The sequence below is a fragment of the Balaenoptera physalus genome, assembly GCF_965194825.1.
Source record: "Balaenoptera physalus genome assembly, chromosome: 6".
Lineage (NCBI taxonomy): Eukaryota > Metazoa > Chordata > Mammalia > Artiodactyla > Balaenopteridae > Balaenoptera > Balaenoptera physalus.
Window position 1 is genome coordinate 52,860,200 of NC_138885.1, and position 25,453 is coordinate 52,885,652.

General features: G+C 39.1%; 1 protein-coding gene and 1 long non-coding RNA gene across 2 annotated transcripts in view; one reads left to right on the top strand and one right to left on the bottom strand.

The window, feature by feature from the left end:
* The window catches only part of CCDC148 (coiled-coil domain containing 148), a 265,733-nt gene that overhangs the window by 20,081 nt on the left and 220,199 nt on the right, over nt 1-25,453 (bottom strand). The window lies entirely within an intron of this gene.
* On the top strand, nt 7-17,664 carry LOC309662467. The gene is made up of 2 exons (XR_014264712.1): nt 7-11,571; nt 11,616-17,664. It is a non-coding gene; the product is annotated as an uncharacterized lncRNA (long non-coding RNA).

The following is a 25,453-nucleotide window of genomic DNA, read 5'->3' on the forward strand; positions in this document are numbered from 1 at the left end:
GTTTGTATTATAGTTATTTGTTTTCACATGTTGCTCCTGTTAGACTGCATTTCCTGAGTATACTGGCTATGTCTTAATTGCCTTTGTATCCCCGATAACTAGAATAGGGCCTAAAACAAAAGGTATGCACCAATACATGAAAGACAGAATGAATGATGAATGAATTTCTAAAGCTATGGAAAGCACCCAATTGAACTTCCTAAGTAGAAGGTAAATGACAGGATATGGGAGTTGATAAAATAAAAAGTTAAGAATAAATTGAATACACACTTCTCCATTAAGCCTGTCAAATTAGTCAGTGGGTATTCCTTTGAAAGGTATTTAATCATTTAAGGAGTGAAGAGAAGTTGAATTACTGGAAAACAAATCAGGTGTCCAGTTTCTTTGGACAATCAGGAACCATTGATGCTAAAAGGCAAACTCAAATGACATCCATGGAGCAGACTTGCTGGTACTGTGATTTCGGAGGGGCAGCACAGGGACGAATCATCACATGTTGGCTTGCAGGAATTATTTATTATGAACTGAAATTTAAAAGGCTACCCAGGCAAATCTGCATTTATTTGCCTAATTGCTTCCTTACATTCATTTATTCAATGTATTCATATTAAATGCCACATACATGAATGTATAAAAATCATATTCTGCAAAACATAGGAAAAGCCCAGAGCAGCTGGAAACACCTATCAAGTAGACAAGAGCAGAGCCTATATCTGGATTTTTGAGCCTGTATCTGGAGCTTGCCATTTGCCATCATATGAGTTCACTAAGAAAAGACATCTGTCATTCAACACTAATTGGGTAGTTTGCACAGTGACTCTTGAACTCACAAATGGTTTACAGTAGATAAAAAATGGTTTATGGTAGTTTAACATCACAATTTATATGTATTGCATTTTAAAAATCTTTAAGATGCTACATAATCATTTTATCCGCTGTATAAAAAGGGAACTTATGTTGGTTTATCTCACAATATTAGAAGCTATCTTTAAATTCTTCCCACTTAGGTTTGTAAAGAAAAAAAAATGATTTAAAGGTAAGAAAAAGATAAGCATGGGTGATTAGCTTTATTGGAGCTTTTTTTTTCCCTCTGAAGGATTCTTAGAAGATACATACAATTTCTGACAACCCTAATTTCAATTAAGAGTGTTTTCAGAATCACAAATACTGAAAGAGGCATTGCATTAGTGTGGAACTTTGAAAAGTCACACTAATAAAATATACCACTGTCTTATCGAATCATAATATTTCAGTCTGGTTTTATCTCTTTTTAACTTCTGATTTTAATTGGTCCTCGTTCTTCCAGGGATAGACACCTGTATCGTTATGATGGAACTGGTTTTTCTTCTTCAGAAGTCGTGATGGGATGGCATTGAGACAACAAAAGAAACCAGTCCTCTCCCTCAAACAAATGATTTAATTAAATAAGATTAATAAAACTTGCCTTCTCTAATACTGGTTGAAAATCCCCCTTACATTCTCTTTCTTCCTTCCCAGGTCTCTCAGAACTTCTGTAGACAGCAAACATCAAAAAGACCAAAGATTTTTATAGTGATTCAGCCACCCACGGCAATGAAGTAAACCCTGATTTTCTTTCAGCCTAGGAAAAGATCAGCAAAGAGGCTTCACAAATAGCCTCTTCAACATTTGAGGTTAAAAAAAAAAAAAAAATCAGTGTAGCAGAAAGGTTACTTTCAAAAATATCTTTGGGTGGGTTTGTTTCCTTTCTTTTTGCCTTTTTTTTTTTTAATCCACACCACTCTTCTAATCCACACCCACCCCCCATACAAACATTATAAAATATTTTCTTTACCAAAATTTTTTGGTTAGGCATTTAAAGTATATTTTTTAAAAAACAAATGATAAAATATATTTCGTTTTGGATGTGACATTTCTAGCGCCTCTTTTCCTTTGCTCAGTCCCTCAAATGGTGATTTATTCCTGCTGCAGCTGGAGTTTCCCCCTTCAAGTTTCAACTAGCTTCTCAGGTGACTTCCTGCCAAGGCTCGCCTCTCTTAGCAGTCTCCTTTCTCTCAGAGTTCAGCCTCCCTATGTGAGCTCTGGAATCTTTGTTCCTTATTCCTTTAGAGACAGACACCTCCACAAAGCAGCGCCCCCTACAGTCCTGCCAAGTGAACACTGGCATTTGGATCTGGGAGCACAGGGCCGGTCCCTAGGGCACCTTCAAGAGCTTTGTTCCCTACACTGCAGTTTTTCAGGTGAGAGGTCAAAGCTTATGTTCTAGAAAGGCTATTACTTGAGGCCAAGAGAGAGAGATGTGTGGTTTCCTCCAGAGCCCAAGCAGATAAACAAAGTTGAAAATAGTATTATTGACTAAACTGATAGGAAACCAACTTTATTGGAAAAGATAAAATAATAAACTGGACAGAGATTTACAAATAATACCTAGGTTCCTGACTCTTAGGACCTCTTTTAAAGGAGACCTATAATTTCAACAGCATTATTTAGGTATGGGCAGAAATAAATCTCCAGAAGCCCTGTATTTTCCTTTCCTACATTAAATTAAAGATGTCCACACCCGTATTCCATGGGACTTCTCTTTGGAAGCCTTTCAAAGGAAATGGAGAAATTCCTAGAGGAGGGTCATGGACCAAAGAAGTACAATAAAGCAGGCTTACAAAAAACGCACAATTCGTACAATTTAACAGTATATCAGAATTGCAATTGAATCCCAAACTTGGGGAGCAGCTGGGAAAAGGGTGGAGAGGCTGAAGAGAAGTAGGGCAGTTTCCTAAGTAAGTTGGTGGTGTAAACACAATAGATAATTAACTTTTATGAAACTGTATTTTAATAAACGTTGCAATGGCCCAGTGTTGGCCCATCTAGACACAGCTAACAAGGACACCGAGAGGTGGTTGTGTCTCGTGTGTTCAAATTTTGCACAGAGAACAAAGCAACAGCGTGAGAGGTTCCTTAGGAAGAAGAGTTCCCTCCCATCACAAGAACTTCACAGTAATTGAGCTCAGAAAACTGGCTGACCTGGTCTTCCCAAGGGGACTAATCATAACCCCCAAACAGTGAACCCGCAGGAAAATCCACTTAGTCCATGTTAAAATGACAAAAGGGTGTGCATCTTGCTCCTCAAAGGTAGATTATTTACTCTAACCCAAGCTACTGGGCAATCCAATGGCCTGGATAGCAAAAAGAAGGCTATTTTATTTCCTCTAAAAGCTATAAGCTGAGTGTCTACACAAGTCTAATGTCTTAGAGATACAGACAACCTTGTCACATATATGAAAGGCAACTCACATTTTTCTCTCCAAGTGACTCTAAATTTTAATCTTTATTGTTCTCTCCCAGATGTCACAACTCCTCTCTGCCAGATTCTCCATTATTTCAAAAGACAAGAATATTCCCTGAGGCCTCCTTTTGAATATATATCTTTCTGAGGCCATGTCTCTGGTTTCCCTGAAGGCTGTCACATCAATAAATCTATCTTCTGCCTGGATCCTTGGTTTTGAAAATAATTTTACCACCTTGGCCAGGCACAGCCAACATTTCTCTCTTACACGTATTCTTCGGTTCAAGTAGAAAGACTTGCTTGGGCTGTTCTATTTCTATGCATAAAAATGTTCACGTGCAGAATTTGGCATAATTGCAGATGGAGACAAGCCTTTCTGCAAAGAGGCCAATTGCTACATATGCACCACAGGAAGACCCAACCTGAGCCTGGTCCAACATAAAATCATTTATGTCCATTGCACGGACGCCTGGGAAGGTGTGGTTTGTGGGACAATACTCTGACATATCATAAGGATTAACTTGCACCAAAAGCTCCCAGTATTGAAAAAAAAAAAAAAAAGCATCAAAAAGCTTTGCTCTTTTGGAAACATTTAAAGGTTTCAAGCCCACACACACTCAGATAGTACTGATAATCCTCTCTGTTTGTGGGATTTGGTAGAGCTACAAAGAATGAAGAGCCACAATATTCTGACAAAGTGATATATTCTTCTCTTTAGGTGTATTTGATGGAAACTTTTAGACTTTCCTCCTTCGGTTAATACAATGTAATAAATACAACAACGTTTGAGTATATGAAGCCTTTATAGGAACACAATAGATAAATATACACACTTCTCTGGTATATATAAAGTGCCGATATTTTTAAAAATCACCATTTGTATAAAACTTTACAGTTTTCAAGTTTCTCTCACATACATTATCAGGACAGATTCTGTATAAAAAATAACTTATTATTCAACTAATATCTAAAGAGCATTACTCCACTTCTGATTATATGAGAGAGGGTGTCAGCATTTTTTAATTTAATTAGGATTTATACCCTACCTGTTTCCAAACAAGATTTGAAATGATATATAATATTAAACCCATGGAAAAACAGCCACATTACAACTCAAAGATATTTTACAGAACCAAGTAAAAGGAGTAGATGTTTCTAAGCAACTGCAACAAATTGTCACAGCTGGGCCATGAACTTGCTTCTCACAGGAGTCAGCATTTGCTCACCAGGTGGGAATGCTGAAACTCTGGGCCTGCGTAACAGTATGTTACCAGACCTGTCTCACCAGCAGGGTCCCTGGATTAATTATACTACTGCACTTCTCAGAAAGTGGTTGGTAAACCAACTGCACTGGAATCTTTAACAGTGCTTATTTTTAAAATGTTGCTTTCCTGGACCTGACCTAGGATCGCTGGTTGTAGGATTCCGGGATCTATATTTTCACATACCCATCAGGTGATGTTTTTGCTCTTGAAAGTTTGGAAACCCTGCTTTGCTGGGATCGGTGCTCGCTGCACAGGAACTATAGAAAACCCAGCATCAAGAAAGTAGAAAATTGTTCGAGTGATCAGTCCCTTGCATACTGCTTTATGCCTTCCTGTTTCTGCCTGTGCTTATCCTACTTTCAAATGTTTTGCCCATTGCCCACTTGATGTTTTACTTTGAATGGCCCCGTGTGCTTGGCCTCTTCTGACTGTAATGTTATTCTCCTTCCAGCATCCCATCCCCTTCCTGCTCATCAGCTTTTTAAAAAATTCCTGCCACAGATTCCTGATATTTGTGTATGTTCCAACACCTGCTGGTTACTCCTAAACTCACTTTGATAGTTCCGCACAGGCTACTACACTCTCTGTTTGTCTCACTTGGGATCAGATTACTCCATTGCCCTTCATGGGAACCTGGGAGACACCCCCTCTCCAGCTTCTGGCCATCGATGCCCAGATATAGCCCTAAGTAGGAGAAATGATCTGATCTCTGCTCTTTAATGTTATTTCCAGTTCATAGGCTTTATTTGATTATTCTCTATATTTGAGGCACATGTATTATGCTTTTCCCACTCTCCAAATGCTCTTAGACACAGTCTACCGCCCCTGTCATTTTCTGCTTTCCTCAATACAATCATTGGCTTATACTATTGTCTTCTACACTTGATGTGCCTCCTACGTCTGACAATTTCACATGAAGCCACACCCAACGTCTTGACTTCAAAGTTTATGGTCCTAATTTCTACACTATAATTATCAGTCCTCCAGTCATACACTTGGGAATCAATTCATCAACCTGCAACACTCACTTATCCCCAAGATTTTTCTCTCATCCTCTTGTGATTTTTTGCCTTTTCTCTTCAAATTTAGGATAATACTCTGCACCGCTCCCTCCCCCGTTTTAGGACTGTAAAACTCTTGTCAAAAATACTTTCTCCATCTTTGAGAACTATCCTTTGTCCCTAGCTCAGAGCCTCTTTTTCTGGTCATAGACCACCCAGGAAACCATTTTTAAAAGATCATATACAGTATATCCTGAGAATTTTTTTCTGTTTAACTTTGCTTCCAAAGCTGCCAGTATTAATAGGAAGATCAGGTGGAAACACTACCTCCACACCCAGCTTCTTCGGTCTTCTACTTAAGACACCCAAGTTTCTGGACACCTTCCACTTTTCTTCAAACTCACCATCCAAGCCAGAACAAGTGCAGAGTGCCTGGTGGGTGCATGAGATTAGAACCTCACTACTGAATTGCGGGAGAGTTTACAGGGGAGGCAGCTCAGCTGATAGGGCCCGGCAGGTCTGTTCACAGGCAATTCCATATCAGTCGGTAGGGAGTCACAGTGATCGCTTCATGGGACTTAGTCATATGATTTCTTTCCTCTGCGGGGGTGCCTAAGAACCTTAGTCAAGTGCTAGAGCTGCCTCACACCAGCTGGAGAGCCGACTGCTAAACTTTCAGGATCTTTGCAAGCTAGTTGTTAAACACAGCCATTAATAAGCATTAAATTACATAAAGTTAAAATGAAATAGACTGTATTTAAAAACTAAGGTAAAAATACTCAAAACTCATCATTGTCTAATTACTATTATCTAGGCTCTTGGGGTTATTTACAGCTATTGTATCTATATGGTAGAAATATAATGGTGTGTAATGGCATATTTCTTCCCAACTCTGTTCAGTGATATCACGTTGGTCATTTGAAATAAGCCATGGGGGAGGATCTATACCCCAGAAATCCTCAAACACTACAAATCAGGGCTTACCCCCATCTTCTCCTCCCACCCCCAGCCAGTTGTTAAATATTTACCAGTACATTATTGCTGGGAACCCACTTAGTATTAAGATGAAAAAACACAAAAGTACGGTACGGTCATGTGAAATTCCCTATTTGACAATTCCCTCCAATCTGCTTTCCTTTCAACATGGTCTAACACCTCCCAAATCAAGGCCTTTGGAAGAAGAATCTATACCAAATAACTCACCTGAATAATGTTCAGTCTGAGTTGTTACTTTATTTATTGGCTTTCCTCTCTAAGATGAAGTCAGTAATTCCTTTAAAGAGATTTTATATCTAAAGTTTCTGTACTCAAAATCCCCTTTTACTCACATTGTCTCTTAGACCCTACCCTGATGTGTGTTTGCATCAGTGTTTGTGTTCTGTGTTTGTGTTTGTGTGTGCATATCTGTGTGTACTATATAACAGCTGTATGGTTATTTCTGATTGGCTAACTTTAACTTAAAATAACTACAATTTAAGCCCAGCTCTGTATCTACTAAAACAGTAGAAAGGGAGATCATTAAATGTCTTAGAATCAATACTTGAATTCTTAGGAGGGAATTCAGGAGGAGGTCAGCAAACGTTATTAAAGGATCAGGAAACTGACTCAGGAAAATCTAAAGAAAGTAAGACTCCTTATATGGCAATGATAAGGCTAATGGGAAACTGAAAGTGATCCTGGAGACTGATTGGGAATTTTATACAGAGGTGTCATTGTTCTCTGTTTCCACTCAGGATAAGTCAAGAGGGATTCAACTTACAGCACTTTATAGAGAGAACTTTACAAGAATTCAGTAAGAGAAAATTATCTTAAGGGTTTTTTTCTCCTAAAGTTGTTTTTAATCAGCCATTTTAATCAATGATCCCACAGAAGCTTAAATTAAAGATAGAGAGTCTTATTACTAAAAAGTTACCCCAAAAGGCACTCAATGGAAGGTGGGATGTCTGTATTTTCCCCACAAGTAGATATGGACTTTAGCTTTCTAAATATTCTTCAAAGTTCTAAGCTCAATTGAAGGTCATATTTACTAAGGCTAACCCAAATAGATAGGCATGTATAATTAAGGGATAAGGATATAAATACCTAAGACATGTAATACCGAATCAGACCAAAGAAACATTATATCTGAATCTCGGTTTCTGATCATGTCAATGAGGTCCTTTTGTGGGAGGGCATGTGAGGGGCTCAAATAAACAACTTCCCTTAATAATCCACTAGGTCCATTTGTATGTCTAATTCCATTTTGAACTCACTCATGTATTTATATGTGCAACCTCCTAGGGTAATTACTTCCTTAGTTTTTACTACCACTCTCATGGTAGATATAGTTTCTATGTAAGGTTCTTCTAGTATCCTGGAATTTGTTGAATCTCTATGCATGCATTAAAATCCTTTTGGAAATAGAAAGTATATAAACCACTAAATGTATTCACTAATTGTTTAATGCAATTAATTATAATTAATCAAGTAATTAAAAGAGAGTTTACCCTACTTAAATCCCACAAGATTTAAGACTTCCAAGGATTTCCATAATTTGGCCTCTACTTATCCCATATCTTCTCTCACCACAAACTTTCCCCAACCCACCGCAAATTGTATGCTTCAACTATTCTAAATTATTTTTAGTTCCTTAAACTGCCATAGAAATTTGGCAGTTGACATTTCCCATTTCTGGAAGATGTTTTCTTTCCACCATGAAGACTTCCTGACTTCCCTCTGCCACCCTCTACCTGGTGGTTTAGGTGCTGCTCCCAAATGTTTCCATAGTACAGCTGCTTGCCTTCATGAAGAATGCTTGAATTCCCCATTAGACTGTCAGGTCCTTGAAAACAGAGACTGTGTCTTCTTTGTTCACTACTCTATGCCAAGACAGTAGGCATTCAATAATAATTATTAAATTTATAAAGTAGCTCAATGGGTTTCAAATAACATCACCACTGTGTTTGTACCACTGTGTTTGCATCCTGGCTCAGTCCATCAACTCTGGCCCTCTATAATCACGGCCCAACTTCATGGCCCTTATATTTGTCATTTTCTGAATCACACTAGGAATCATGCAGTCCCCCAAATGCAAATTTACAACAATCTTATACACGTGCCAGTTCATGCTTTTGCATTCTTTCCCAGTGGTACCTTCGATTTCACTGGACTTTTTGGCTGATATCTTCAAGCAAATACATGTAGTGGCCTCAAGATCTCTTTTATAGGTTGTAAAGAATCATTTAGAACTATCATCCTATAAGCATGGTTTGTAGGATAGAAGCAGCAGAAATGGTCAACTGAGTTTCAGTTTATCTTGCATGATTTTGTATGTTACTGGCAGCACAAACTTTCGCCCTTTGTTAAGCAGAACTGAAAAGCCACTGTAAAGTTCAAGAACATCTCCTCCTCCAAGGAACAAAAGCAGGAGGAACTTTCATCGTGATGAGGGAAATCAAACAAAACTTGATTTCGAAACAGCTCTGTCCTCACAAAGGTGACTTCTTAAGGGAGGAAACCAAAACTAGAGTGGAAAAATAGAGGCAGGGACAATCAGACTGGTAAAGATTAGTCCAACATAAAGAAGTCTGCTGCGAAGTTGTGTGTAGGCTTTATGAGAATAGAAGAGGGTCATGGCAGCGAGGTATGAATTTTTTTAAAAATATCTTGGTCTGTAAGAGGTCTTACTTGACTTCATTAGCTTGCTCGAAGGTATATGATACTTTAAGCTTGGAAAATAACTTTCTTGTAAATGGTTTCAATAAAGAGATATGTTGATATTAAGACCAGTTTTCAGTTTATATGTTATTTTAAATTAGTTTCTATAACAGATCCTAGGTGCTTCTAGATGACATTTTCTGAAATAAATCAAGATTTTTAACTCCAAGTTCTTTCTGTCTTATAGGAAAATTGCAGGTGAATAAGGATGATCATTTTATTACAATTATTAGTAAAAGTATAGTTATTCACTTAAATTATTATTCAGAACAAATTTTTTCATTTGGGAATAAAAGGGTCAAATGATATAAACCTCCAGCTTGTGACTGATGACAATTAAAGATTGGTGAATAAAGCATAGACATTTTCTTCTCTGCCTTTCCCTCTCTTTATAAACTTGCTTTCTTAATGATTTTAATCAAAAGTTCAGAGAAAAATAGTTTTGATTTTATGTCATGAGGCTTTGAAAAGCTGCCCAAGAGAGTTGAGAACTCTCAAACTAATCATTCTGGTAGTGATTGCAAATCATTCTGATGGAGGGAGAAGGATAATTGAAAGATTCTGCACATTGGTCCAAACAATCATCTGCACAAGACAGGGATGGGGAGACAGGGTTTAGTGGCACCATGTATAAAGAAGATGGACTTTATCTAGGTTCACACACTGAGACTGATTTTTATGTCTCACCAGTTTATTTTAGTCTGAACAATCCCATCACTTTTTTCTCCCAGGACACTGACTTTTTCGAAGCATTTAAAGAAGCTGTTTTGTAGAATGTCCCTCGTTTTCGGATTTGTCTGATTATTTCCTCTTGGTATCTAATAATCTCCTTTTATTCCTCTTCCCCTTGAATTTCCTGTAAGTTAGGTCTCAAACAGGGGTCAACAAACCACAACTCAGAGGCTAAATCCAATCCCTTGCTTATTTTTGTAAATAAAGTTTTATTGGCACACAGCCACACCCATTTTTTTACATAGTGTCTATGGCTCCTTTCCGCTATAAGTACAGGGTCGAGTAGTTGTGACAGAGACCATGTGGCCCACAAAAACTAAAATAATTACAATCTGTCTCCTTCTAAAAAATGTCAATTCTTAGACTAGAAAATTGGTTGGATTGAAGTAAAATACCTTTGGCACAAAGGTGATGTATTTCCTATTCATCAATGCCAGGCTACTCAACTATCAGTGATGCTAAATTAGTACCCTTGATGAAGCTGGTGATAGCCAGATCTCCTCATTGTATGTAAAGGTACATATTTTCCCTCTTTTCATTTAGTAAGTAATTCATGGAGTGATATTTTGGCTCTGTGTAAATATCCTATTACTCAAAAAACTTCCATCCAAAGGCTTTACTATTCATTGATGATCTCTGCCTGAAATAATTATTATATTAGGGATTGAAAAAGGTCATTTTCCAAATCTATCATTTCTTCAACATTTATCAGGTGGCACAATAAAACTGCCTAAGTTCACCTTATAAAGTCGAATCAGCTATTTTTTTCTCCAATTAGCCCTGGTTCCTTTAGGTGAACACGGTATTTAGAAATCGATATCTAAATTGATTTAGATACTAGACTGTATGATTTAGTACGTAGAGTGTATGACCTATAGGCCTGAAATAGTTTTCTTATCTGGCCCTTGACAGAAGAAGTTTACTGATCCCATCTAGTGGGATGACAGAAGGGAAGGGCACCACATATTTAAATGGTAGTAGGTATGCTCACTGCTACTGAAATGTCATTGTTTCTAATGATGCGTTCAGTGACGCTCTCCAGAGGAAGAAACATTTATTTTGAAAAGAAAAAAATCACACGTCCTCACTGATATTTTAATTTTATATTTAATATTATAGTCTCTCAAACACGTATTTAATATAGGTATCTTTTCTTGTACACCGAGTCTTAGTCCGGTTAACATTAAAATATTCACTTGTATGTTTTATCCTACCACAAATATAAAATATTTCAAGCTCACAATACCAATGTTACCACTAATATTAAACCCACTGAATGAAGTTTAGGACTTCTTTCTAGCACTTTTTCACTTAGAATACATCCAAATAAGGATGTACAGAGCACTATTTTCAAAAGTCACTTGAAATAATTTTTTCTTCATGTGGTTATATTATTTTAGTTGGGGAGGCTATAAAAATTCTTATGACAGGGAAATTTGAATATGGACTGGATGCTAGATGATATTATGGAATTATTGTTCATTTTCTTAGATATCATAATTGTCCTTTTTCTTAGCAATTTCATGCCAAAGTACTTAATGGTGAGGTGTCATGATGTCTGCAACTTTCTTTTAAATAGTATGGCAAAACACAGCATGTGTGTGTGTGTGTGTATGTGTGTGTGTGTGTGTGTGTGTGTGTGTGTGTGTGTGTGTTGAGAGAGCAAGATTACAAATGATAGAGCAAATAGGGCACAGTACTAAAAATCCATAAATCTAGGTAGAATTTTTTTGTACTGTTCTTGCAACTCTTCTTTAAGCTTAAAATTTTATTGAAGTTAAAAGTTAAAGAAATAGGTGGAGAAAAAAGAGAAGGAAGATTAGTCCAATATGGATTTTAAAAAGTGATTCATATACACATGCATAAATACTTTGCCACCTTGGGCAAAATTAACTGATGTGTTTATCTTGGGGAAGAAGCTTTTAATTCTGCTCTGCTTTGGCAGGAGGATCAGACCATACCTAGAGCTCCAAGTGCTTTACTGTCAAAGGGAACAGACAAAAAGGAATGCAATGAGAGGAGAGAATGGTGCATTAGGTTGGATAAATGTCAAGTTTTCTTAGCTTTCCTTCATTCCAGTTAGGTCATTCTGGAGGCTATTTAAGGCTAGAACTCAAGTGTATAAAAAATTTTTGCTTTTTTAAGCAACAGCATTAATGCCTCTCACTTTCACCATCCCGTTAGACCTGGGGTTAGCAAACTTCTTCTGTAAAGATCCAGATAAATGCTTTAGGCCTGTGGGCCATACAGTCATTGTATGTATCACATTGTCATTGTCACACTGGGCCATAGAGTTTCTGTGTGTGTTCTGTGTTACACCATAGGTGTCACTATGGCGTACGAAAGCAGTCATAGACAAATGAATGGCCATGGTTGTGTTCCAATAAAACTTTGCTAATGGACGCAGAAATTTAAATTTCATATAGTTTCCACACAACATGATTTCTTCTTTTTTTTTTCAACCACTTAAAAATGTAAAAAAAAAAAAAACTTCTTAGCTTGTAAGCAATGTGAAAAATAGACAGACGGCTAGGTATGGCTAAACCCAGAGAAGAAAGGGAAAACTTACAATTGTACCTTCGTGTTGGTTGCCTTTTAGCTGCCCCACTTGGCTTTGATGAAGGAAAGGGGCTCCTTTAGATGGTATGACAGGTCAAAGCAGTTCTGTGCTCTCTCTTTTTTTTTTTTTTTGTCTGTGCTGTGAGGCTTGCAAGATCTTAGTTCCCCGACTGAGGATTGAGCCCAGGCCCTCTGAATTGGAAGCACAGAGTCCTAACCACTGGACCACCAGGGAATTCCCAGCTCTGTGCTCTTACGTCATTGAGCAGACCATAGGAGTCTCTTCCCAGAGCTTCAAGATTAAAGAAGGCCATGAACTGCTCTAAGTAGGAAGACTCATTTCAAGTTTGTAATCAGTGTAGTTGGGAAGAGTCATAATGTAGGTAATCATAACTAGAATCGTGATCTATCAGCCCAGGTTCCACCTGGAACTAGAGAGAAGTGTCTCCCTCGCTTCCTCTGCAAGGGAAGCCACCCCTACTGTCTTTGCACTCTAGGGCCTTTGCCTTGACAGATCCATGTCATGTTAATACTTCTGTGCAATCAAATTAGTTTGCTTCTAGATATGAATGTGTCTTATTTAAACAAATGTATATTAGATATTGATACAGGCAACTTCCTAAGTAATAACCTTTATTTACAATAATTTATATCCTTTGATAATACTTCCGTAGTGACCCTGAACTATGATATGTGTTGAATCATGATGGTGCGCTCCTTTGGCCAGCAAGGGTTTTCCCCTAAGCCTTCCTCCACTATAAATGACAAATGAGTTGAAAGCACACCCCTTCCAAAAACAGCTTATAAAAGAAAGCACTTACAGGGATGAGAATGGATATGTGGGAAGAGAAATACATAACCATCCTTAATGTTTAAATGGTTGTCAAGGAAAAGAAGGTTCAGACTTGTTCCGTATGGTCTCAAGCAATAGCAGGAGGATTAATGTATGGAAGCCAGTGAGACAGATCCGGGCTTACTACCAAAAATAAATAAATAAAAAGAGGAAAAGAAAAAAATAATCCAATATCTGTCCAAAGATGAAATGGACTGCCCTGGAAGATAGGAAGTTTAGTATCAAGAAGTACGTACACACATGCCTAGGATATATGACCACTTAGTGGAGAGGTAGTAGAAGAGATCTAAAAATTAAAATCATTGAACTATATTACTTTTAAGATACATGACCTTTAAAACTTAGGCTTGACAATTTTGAGATGGCATTCTTTTCTTTGTTAAGGAAAAAAAGACAAATATAAGCAACGAAAAGAGTGAAGCCATTCCTTATTTCTCTAGTTTAACCACAACAAAGATAAGTGTGGCTCATTCATCTACAATGAAACCAGGCCCAACCATTTGCCTAGTAGTGTATAGTTTACTCTAGTTATATTCATTCTTACACTTAATGAATATTTATTGAGATTGAGTTCCCCCCAATGTGCCAAATATGAGGGTATGGTGGTGAAGACAGACACAGATTTCACTCTCATAAAACTAACAATTTGCTAGAAAAAATTAAAAATTTAACAAATAATTACAATTAAAACATGGGTGTTGAGATTTTACAGATATAGGCCACAGTGATGGTCTTTAAACATGATCACAAATTCATTTATACTCTTCCTTTTGACAGTTTGGGTCCCCAAATTCCCTAAATTCCCTTGATGGGCCCATGTGATTTCCACGGCTAGGTCATGAAAGGTCATGAGGCTTCTGCCTTGTTTGATGGAAGATGAGCTTCTGGAGCCCTGAGGTACCATCCAGGAAGTTCAGCTCCCCTAAGCCCACTGTGCTTTGAAGAAGTTAAGCCTCATGGAGAAACCATGCAGAGCTCCAGTTGACAATTCCCAGCTATTCCTAACTTTCTAGTTATCCCAGTCCAAATGAAAGAAGTCACCAGATTATTCCAGCCCCACTCATTCAAGTCACTCCCATCCATTCACACCTTCCCAGCTGAGACTCCAGACATCATGAAGCAGAGACAAGCCATCCTCTCTGGGCCCTGTCCAAATTCCTGAGCCAATGGATCCATATGTATAATAATAATAATAATAATAATAATAATAATAATAATAATAATATTGTTGTTGTTTTATGCCAATAAGTTATGGGGTGGTTTGTAAGGCAGCAATAGTTTATTTTTTTTTTTAATTTATCTATTTATTTATTTATTTAATTTTATTTTTGGCTGCATTGGGTCTTTGTTGCTGCACGCGGGCTTTCTCTAGTTGCAGCGAGCAGGGGCTACTCTTCATTGTGGTGCATGGGCTTCTCATTGCAGTGGCTTCTCTTGTTGCGGAGCATGGGCTCTAGGTGCACGGGCTTCCGTAGTTGTGGCTCGCGGGCTCTAGGGCGCAGGCTCAATAGTTGTGGCACACGGGCTTAGTTGCTCCACGGCATGTGGGATCTTCCCGGAGCAGGGCTCGAACCCGTGTCCCCTGCACTGGCAGGTGGATTCTTAACCACTGCGCCACCAGGGAAGCCCAGCAATAGTTTATTGCAACAGGCACCATGAGAATATATATCAAGACCTACCCTGTCTAAGGACCAGAAAAGACCTCTCTGAGGAAGTCACATTTGAGCATGAAGAGACATGAGGCAGAAGTAGGAGTTAGCCACAAGAATGTTCTCAGTAGAAGAAACAGTCTGTCTGAAGAGCCAGTGGAGGCAAGAAAAACCCTGAGGCCCTGTAGGAACTTACAGAGTGTGGTAGTCTGGAGAGAAGTGGGTTGGGCAAGAGTCCAGTGGGAGATAAGAGATGAAACAGAGTCTGACCATGGCTCATTTCGTAAGCAACATTAAGGATTCTGAACTTTATCCGAAGTGTGAAGACAAACCACTGAAGGGTTTTCAGTATCAGAATGTTGTGACTGGATGTGTCTGCATAGCAGGCAAGGCTGATGTAGGGAGAAGCTGTAGCCCTAATTCAAGTGAGAGATGATAGTAGGCTGATCAGCATGGCAAAGAGGCTCAATATTGAAAAGGTGAATTCATGGGATTTACCAAGCCCTTGGCTGGGAGAGGTGGCGGTGGGGAGTGAGAGAAGGAGGAGTCCCCTGGGCTTCTGACTGGGCAGTAGGGTGAGCGGGGTGAGTCATTTACGAAAAGGAAACACTGGAAGAAGAACAGGTGGAAGGGGTGATGAGTAGCTCCATCTGGAGCATGGAGAATTTGAAGCGCCAGTGAGACATCCATGTGGCAAAGCCAGGAGACAGCTGGCTAAACATGACAGATAAGGAGGAGGGTATGGAGAGGAACTAACATTACCGAGTGTATTTTAATATGAGTGCTTTATAGATGTCATTCCTTTAATTCTGCTAACAACCGTGTGGGGGTGTTCAGAGAGGTAAGCAACTTTCCAAAGGTCACAGATACAGGAAGTGGTAATGTAGGGATTTCAGTATAGACCCTCTTACTCCAGGTTCAAAGTGAAAGACACATGGTACTCTTTCCCACTTAAAAAAAAAAAATCACAATGTTGGGCAATACTCTTTGGATTTTGAAGGCAGCAAAGTCAGCATTTGGGAATGCCTCACCATTCAGTTTAGTGGGTGACCTGAAAAGCTAGCAGTTTTGAACAGTGGCCAGAGCAAGAGAAAACTGTCCAGCTGGTCTAAGCCACAGTGCAGACAGCAATGCCACTTGGCCCTATGACACTGTGGATTCACTGGTGCACTGGTGTATTCTGGATGACCAGAATGTTCTGCAGAGCCTGCCAAAAACTTTTATAGGTTTTTGTATCAAAGAAACCCTCAGGATTCAGTGGCACGCTCATGATTTCTTTGCAAGTTATGCTTTTTCTTTTGAGAAATAGCTCTTGGCTTACTATTGGACCCTGGTAATTATTATGATAACTATTGTCGGTCAAGCAGGTACAATGTAATAGGCACTGTAGTAAATGCTTCTATGTTTTAACTTATTTATTCCTCTCAACAACCAGGTATTATTTTTTATCTCTATTTTATAGGTATCAATTGGACTTTTGACTTTAAGACACCAGATGACAATGAGACTAGCTACTCATAATAACCTGGGTATTATCTGAGCCCCCTGGCCATAAAGCTGGGAGTGGTTTGCAGCACAGACTAATGAAACAAAAGTGCATTGGGCTTGAGCATGACCTGAAGACACAAGTAATTTGCCCAAACAGGCGGCTTTCTCTCCTTCCAACTGACATCCTTCCCTCAACCCACAACTATGGCCTGTGGGACATTCTCAATGACGAACCGACTGGGGGAGAAAAAAAAAGGAACCAGACACAAGTAGACCGCTTTGGTGGATAGCCCTGCTCCGAGGTGTCCTGAGAGGTGGTAAAGAAGGGAAATTTTCATTTGAGTATAATTTTAAGAGGAACATCTCAATGTCCACTTTACCTGAGCTAAAGGATTAGTGACTGCCACATATTAGAGACTCAATAGATACTTTTTGAGTCAATGAATAAATGATGAATTAATAACATTTTGTGAAAAAAAAAATAACATTTTGTGGAAAATAGTTCATGTTTGGGCCAGCTGGTTAGGGACATGGAACGAATATGATTGGAGGATTTGTGACAGGAAGACTCAGACAGATTATACGGGTGGATCTGATGGAGTTGGGTAGAAATAACTTATGGAGGTGATTTAAAAGAATTAGGTGGAAGAGATGATGTGCTATGTGTGTATCGATCTTCTTCTCCAGAAGCCTGGTACTTGCTCAATGGGCTCATGATAAAATGCCCCCAGTGGTGCAAACAGAAACTACATGTTGCTCAACTACATGGATTTGCCCTTATGAAGACTGATCTGGCTACTGCCACTCTGAGCCCTTGACAGGGTATATAACACACCCGGGGAATTAGCTGGTGTTAGCTGGTACATTATATCACACCTGTTCTATCATGGGAAAGGCAGAAAAACAATTTGGATTTTCTCTCCTTATACAACATGTTTGCACCATCTGTGCACTCAGTATCCCACAGGATGTTGCTTCATCCTAAGGAACTCCCTTCACTCTGTAAGATGTAAGACAACAGGCTGCATCCCATATGCTGCCATCCTTATAAAACAGAGGAATGGCCTATTGATGACTCAGATACATCATGAGCTGGGGACTAATATTTTGTGAGTTTGGGTGCTATTTTATAGGAGGTGGTTTTGCTCTGAAGTAGTGACCAATATATGGTGCTATTTCTCAGCATGGCCAGTATATGAACATAGGTGGACCAAAAAGTACAAGTGGGAATGGTGCTTTTCACTACAAACCCTAAAGACCCATTTGCAAAATTTCTGATTCCCACTCCTGAGATTCTAGGCTCTGTTCATTTTAGCTTCTAATACTTCCACCAGGATGACAACAACAGTAACATTGAATTAGGAGCTGATGTAAGTATTTGCTTTAGGGGGTTTATAATAACAGTAAGTAAACAGGTAGAAAAGGAGGTTACAGTGCTTGCTGGAAAAAGTGACCTATCAAAGAGAAGTAGGACTGTTATTATTTAATAGAGGCAGGGAGAAGTAGAGGGAATCCAAGGAATTCCCAGGATACTTTCTGGTATCACGTGGCCAGTGGTAAAAGTCACCCTATACAAGCCAGAATAGGTTGACCCACTAGGTAAAGAATCTCACACAACCAAGATGCTGGCTAAAAGGAAAGGACACATGTAATGCATAATAGAGAAGAAAAATTATAAATTTGAATTGTGATCTTAACCATTTACCAAAGGAAGGCGTTCATCCTTGATCTGCCATATACATACACACACATACATATCTATATACATACAATGTGTATAAATATATGTGTATATATATATATTTATTTAAACTAATTTTCTGTCTGCTTCCTTCACCTCTCTTTTCCTTACAATTTTACATGAGATATGTTTATTGGTAGTAAACTTTAAAATTCAGTTCACAGGTCATGGAATATCAAGATTGATCATTACAGACTAGAGAATGATAGGGCAAAAAGATATCACCTGTAGATATTAAATTTAGGGCTGGATGTTATAATAAATGAGACTTTGAGTTGATTCCCTTTAGGAATGAGGTAAGCATGTTTTGGGTTGGAAAAGGTAAAATTACACAATGTTAGGTAGAAGGGAACTTTTGGGTAGTTTAAGTATAGAAAGAAGGGTTGGTGATTTTGTTGATTTTGTTGATGTTGATTTTGCCAGTTAAAGTTATGACTGTAAGAGACATTTTTTTTTTTCTCAGCTTCTGCGCCCCCTTACTCTTTTGAAGAAATCCCCACTGTAAGCTGATGCCAGATACTTGCTTTCCCAGCCTCCTCTGCAGCTACAGCGTGAGCATCTGACCTGAGCTCAGCCCACCACAAGCTTCACTTAGAAGCCAGTGATGCAAAGAAGCAAGGCCTGTGGAGATTCTGTTAAGGCCATGGTTAGTGGCAGTCTGGTAGGAATCTGAACAGAGGCACGTTGCTAACAGTGACGTCCACAGTCCAGAGACAGCAGAGGAGGAGGTGCAAGCAGGGCATCTAATGGTCAGTGGTTGGACTCACTGGGATGATTCTGTAGAGGGAGTTGGGTTACTGTCTTGGCTCTTTCTAATCTTCCCAGCCTCTGTTATTCCCAGCCATTTTCTGAGCTGGTTCTGTAGGTAATTCTGTAAGCTACCCAAATATCTTTCAACAAAATCTTTCTACTGCAAAGTTCAACTAGAAATGATTTCTGTTGTTTGCAAACTAGAACCCTAGTTAATACAAGAGGGCTGGACTAGATGCTTTCCAAGATTCCTCCCAACTCTAAAATTATATGCCTCTATAGAACTCATATTAAAATATATAAAGTAAGAAAACAACCCTGATTGTAAACATGCTCCTTTCACTAACTAAATAATTAGTTTAATATCACCTGATAGCTCTGTGTGTGTGTACACATATATAATTTTTTGCAGGAGTAGTTCCAAACAAAGATAAACATCAAGTGCTTAAATCTATATTGTATCTGCCACAATGGTGGCATTTCGTGTAAGTTGCCATTACATTCCTCCCACTCCATGGCTTTATACTTCCATCATAGCTGCTAAATTTCTGCCTACCTAGCCCTGCAGCTTTATAAAATCTTCCTAAAGTTTATGCCTAAAAGTTATTTAATTACCTGGAAGTGCTTAGTAAAACTCCCTAGCTAAGGGGGTGGTGATAAAGACATCAATACCATACAAAGTGGTTGCCCCACTTTACTCAGTATTTACTCCAAATACTGTGTGGGGTGTTGGAGGACACAGCATCCCTTTGCTGCAGAAGAGGAACAGCAAATCATCTACCACTACGTATTAGTATAAATGCTGAATGGGAGAAAGGTAATGCAGTTTCAAAACATCCCAATGCCCAAAGAGAAACTTTCAAATATCTGTGGACCAAGATAAAAGTGTGTGTTCCTGGGGAAGAGAATATGAGATAACTTAATCTTGAAAATACCATAGAACATAGCTCTTCTATTTGGACTTATAGCATCTGTGATCATTTCATTGACAAATACATATGAAAAAAAATAATGGTGGGCACTAAAGGGATGCAGTAATGCTCATTTTGTATTAAAAATGTATTATAGGGCTTCCCTGGTGGCGCAGTGGTTGAGAATCCGCCTGCCAATGCAGGGGACACGGGTTCGAGCCCTGGTTTGGGAGGATCCCACATGCTGCGGAGCAGCTGGGCCTGTGAGCCACAACTGCTGAGCCTGCGCTTCTGGAGCCTGTGCTCCGCAACAGGAGAGGCTGCGATGGTGAGAGGCCCGCACACCGCGATGAGGAGTGGCCCCCGCTTGCCGCAACTGGAGAAAGCCCTCACACGGAAACGAAGACCCAACTCAGCCATAAATAAATAAATAAAAATTAAAAAGGAGATTAAAAAAAAAAAAAGAGTATTATAAAGGGTTTCTGAATATTGCTTGCCCTCTACCAAACACATACCTGCTGACATTTCATTTTATGTCCTAAACAAGTAACTGCAACAGACAGATCAACTTGGCATATAATAGAAATCCAGTAGCTTTTTTTTTTAATGAGCGAAGAGTTCTAAAATCAAAAATCAAGGTTGTAAACATTAAAGTAAAAGCAGTCCAAACTACTATACAAAAGGCACTCTCCAATTGCCTGTGGTTTGGAAAGGGCCACAGACCTGAAGCTGGACTTATGTAACTCAGGAGATAAATTGCTGTCCGAGACCTTTAGAATGACAACCGGCTGAGCCATCCCTGCCCAGCTGGTGCTCCGTCTGCCCATGGCACAAGTTTGTTTATTCATTTTCACATTAAAACGACACTACATATTATGCTTTGTCCATAAATTTCTTAGCCTCCCTCTGTTGATCATGCGTCTCAGCTAAGATCCATTCAAGGAGTACTATGATTATGTCCAAATGATCTGTGTATCAATGCCCCAGTATGTGAAAACATAGACACACATATACACACATGCCATAGTCAGTTATATTACGCTGATGAGCAGCTTCTACATGTTATTATTGTTTTTCTTTAGACAAAATTACCTCTGTGGGTTATAAGACAGCATGTTGGCTAACAGTGGGGTCTCTTGCAGCCTTTTAAACGAATGTTAATTTGTGAAACTTTTATGATATCGTTTAAAGAACAGAACAGCAGTCTTTCTAGGAACTATGTTTGCTTAGTGCCTCACAGTGACCCTTGGTCGACATCATTCAGCACAACCACTTGGAATGGGGATTTGGTTGGCAGAGATTTAATGAACAAGAACGTTCCCACTAATTCGGGGGAATCTCATGCTGAGAAGCAAAAACATAACAAATGTTTGTAAAGTTTCTGTTGAAGTCACTTTACTGAACATGTTCTTTCAAAATCTCAAAGATTAGACTGTGGACCCACTTTAAATGTACTAATGTCTTCTAATATAACATGCTGAATTTTGCATATTGTTAAGAAAAGATGAAAATACAGAGAAACATCTGGTTTTTCTACTTAGAAAATGCAATAACTGACAATTCCCTGCTGTTGGCAAGCACCCAAAAACACACACTAGATTAAGAAAGCCAATTTAGTGTTAGGAAGGCAGCTGGCTCTAGTTTCTTCCTTCCAAACGGTCACCTCCATCTTCAACATCAAATCTTTGTTTTACAACATAGGAAAACTCCTTTCGGAAACAATAACTAAAAACTAGTGTTTGTTACTGCTAAACAGGTTTGTGGCCTTTCGGCTGGAACTGCCATTTTCCAGTAATTCGCCAAAATGACTAACACAAAGGGAAAGAGGAGGGGCACTCGTTACGCGTTCTCTAGGCCTTTTAGAAAACATGGAGTTGTTCCTTTGGTCACATACACGAGAATCTGTACCCTTTTCAGGTAACAGAAATAGCAGTCTTCAAAATAGACATAAGAGCATACACTTCTGCTTGGCTTTTTACCACAATGTTTATACCTGGTATTATCTAATTTCGCTGATTCTTCACTCAGAGCCATTTTCTGGTCTTCCTGCTTCCTTGTCATTTGATCTCCTGATGGCTTTCCCCAGAGCCTTCTTTTCCCACCCACTGATGGAAGCTAAACTTTCTCTCTTCTTTTACATACAGTATTTCTTTCTTTCTTTCCAGCAGGACTCTGAATGCACAGCCTTCCTCCTGGGGCCTGTTGGGGCCAATGGCACAGCCCTAGTAACTGCGGCGCGTAGCTCTGTAAGCTGTGATGGTTCTGTGATGTTTATGTTTCTTTTGTTTTTGAGTAATTTTACACATACTTGTATTGTCTCCCAAAACTTTCTTTACCAAGTATTCTTTATGTTAGATACACACAGGGAGGAGTAGAAAGTAAGGACATATAATGGTCATATCTCATTTTTTGTCTTTCCTTAACATCATTGCTTCCCATTACTATTGAAATTTGCAGAGTAAACGAGCAGAAATTAGATCACCCTTCCATGCATGGGCTCCCCTAGTCATTAGGACATTTTGTAAATCCTTGTTCAAATGTTCAGTCTCTAACTTTTCTGCAGTTCAGCTCTCTTGCAGCTAACATATACCTTCCTTTTTCTGTATTTGCCAATTATTGTTTCTATAAGGATGGATATAAGTGTGGCCTTCCATAAATAGCCTGCCTTTTCCATTTACCTCCTTTGTAATAATTTTAGCATATTAAAAATGTTTTAAACTATATGCTCTAGAAGGTAATTTTAAAGATTTCTAAAAGCAAATTAACTTGGCTAAGCAGTTCTTCTGGATATCATTTTATAACCAGAAAACTGAAGCTGGGCACAGCCAACAAATAGAAGGTACAGGCTCTAAGCACTTCATTGGTCAATGCTAATGTAACACGAGAACAGGATTTCCATTCTTTGCTACAGTAGAATCACCTGGGAAGCATTCGAAAGTCCTGATGGTCCAGGTCAGGCCCCAGACCAATTAAATCAGAATCCCTGGCAATGGGATTTCTGCCCCAACAGTTTTTGAAAATCCTCAGGAGATTCTGAAGTGCAGCAACATTTGAAAACCAGTGTACCAGAGTTCTTTCCATACTTTCTGAAGTATGGGCCTCAAATCATCTATTGGATTCTTGAGAAGATTCCACTTCTTGTAGAAGTGCTCCTAATTTCTCTTTGCCCAATGCTATACCCTCACTGAAATTGTTCAGGGAAGTCATGTAGGTGAAACTTTATATTCATGGGGGAGTTTATCAATTCTAAGAATCCTCTGTAAGGAAAAAGCTTGCATTTCTCTCCAAGCAGGGGTGTGTGTGTGTATGTGTGTGTGGTGTGTGGTGTGTGTGTGTGTGTATGTGTGTGTGTGTTTGAATGCAAATGTGTTTGCTTTTTTTTTTTCTTTACAGTCCAGGTTTTTTATTTTCTTTACACCCATCATGCCATGAATTCCTCGGGAATGGGCTCCAACAGTTCAGGCTCCTTTCCATTGGTTCTCACGAAGTGTGCTTCTCTGGGTGGAGGCAGGCTGGCACTTCAGTTAAACCCAAGTACCTTTCTCTTTGGCTTCCTTCTTTTTCTGATCATTTTCCTTCACATGTTTCAGGAAGTTATCTTGGCTCTTAGAGTGCTTAATATGCTCAATATGCACATTAATTCTCTTGGCAAGAATCTTGCCCTTGTTTGTTTACAATGATACCAACAGCATGCTGGGCAACATTGTAGATTCTTCCAGGTTTGCCATGGTAACATTTGTGGGGTATTCCTTTTTAAACAGTGCCCATTCCCTTGATATCTACAATATCACTGTTCTTGTAGAGCAATCTCTACAAATCTCTTGTATTTGGATTCATATATTCACTTCTATACATTTCCCATTACTTCCTACTTTTCCCACCAATTTGAAGCCCACAGCCAAACAATCAATGAAAATAGAAAAGTATGTTTTATTTATTATTTTTAAAACTACTGTGGGTTTTTTCTTACTACCAGAAATTTATGCTCATTGTGGAAATTTTGGAAAATGCAGGAATATAAAGAAGAAAATCAAAACTGTCCTTCAGGGCTTCCCTGGCGGCGCAGTGGTTGAGAGTCTGCCTGCTAATGCAGGGGACACGGGTTCGAGCCCTGGTCTGGGAGGATCCCACATGCCGCGGAGCAACTAGGCCCGTGAGCCACAATTACTGAGCCTGCGCGTCTGGAGCCTGTGCTCAGCAACAAGAGAGGCCGCGATAGTGAGAGGCCCGCGCACCGCGATGAAGAGTGGCCCCCGCTTGCCGCAACTAGAGAAAGCCCTCGCACAGAAACGAAGACCCAACACAGCCATATTTAAATAAATAAAAAAAAAAAAAAAAAAAAAACTGTCCTTCATTTTGTTACCTGGAAACAAAAATCTGTTATCATAGGTTTATGTTTCTTTCTAGACTTTTTCTTGATATAGATATTAAAGCGACAACATTTTGAAAATATTAACCTCATCTATTTTATTTCTCCTGGATATCATGTTTCCCTTTGGCCATTCCACTAGTGTGGAAGGAGAAGTAGGTGAAGTTCTCAGATACCAGCTTCATCACTTTCTACCCCTTAGTGAATCAACTGTAACTATTAGACTGTAACTGTAACCCTAACTGTAACTATTAGGGGTTTATTAGAAACACTGAGATAGCTATGGGAGAGTCCAAGAACATGGGACTAGTTTCCCACTTTCCTGGTAAAAAATGTCCCCCAGGGAAGCCCTGCGTTTAGCATGGCATCCTGTCCAGCATGACGTAGGAAGGGGAGGTGTTTAGAGATTACATGAGAGAACATTTGTTTCCCATGGTTTGTGCAAGGTCTTGCTGGAAGTATAAGCCATGTGCTGGGAAAACCAGGGCTGGCAAGACCTGAGGAGGGGACCTCAGGACCAGAGGCAATGGTAGGGTGTGTAGTCAGCAGCAGCATATATATTAACCAGCATCCTAAGGCTCAGTGGATCCAGTTATGTTACCAGCAGATTACCTGAGGACCAAGGCCTATTCCCAAAGACAAGCAATACCAAGGACAAACTGGTAAGGGCAGTGAAGACCTTGAAAGATACAAGATGATGAGAAAAGCAGGGTTCAAAATGTATATAAAATATGATATCAATTCTATAAGGGAGTCAGAATCTGCAGGTAGATCAGTCACTCAACCCCCCATCGCTAGGAGGCCACTAAGCTTTATTGTGCACCTCCACTGGCCAATACGGATCCACTAACCACATGAGGTTATTCTGCACTTGAGGTGTAACTAGTTCAAACTGAAATGTGCTGAAAGTGTAAAATGTACAGTAAATTTCAAAGATTTAGTATGAAAATAAGAATGTAAAAGATGTCATTAATAATTTTTATGTTGACAGCATATTGAAATAATAATGTTTCTGGATAGATCAGGTCAAATAAAATGTATCATTAAAATCAATTACACATGCTACTTTTTACATCTTTAAATGTAGATACCAGAAAATTTTAAATTACATATGCGATTCACATAATATTTTTATTGGATAGCACTGCCTTGTACCCCGGGGAGGTGGAGGGATGAG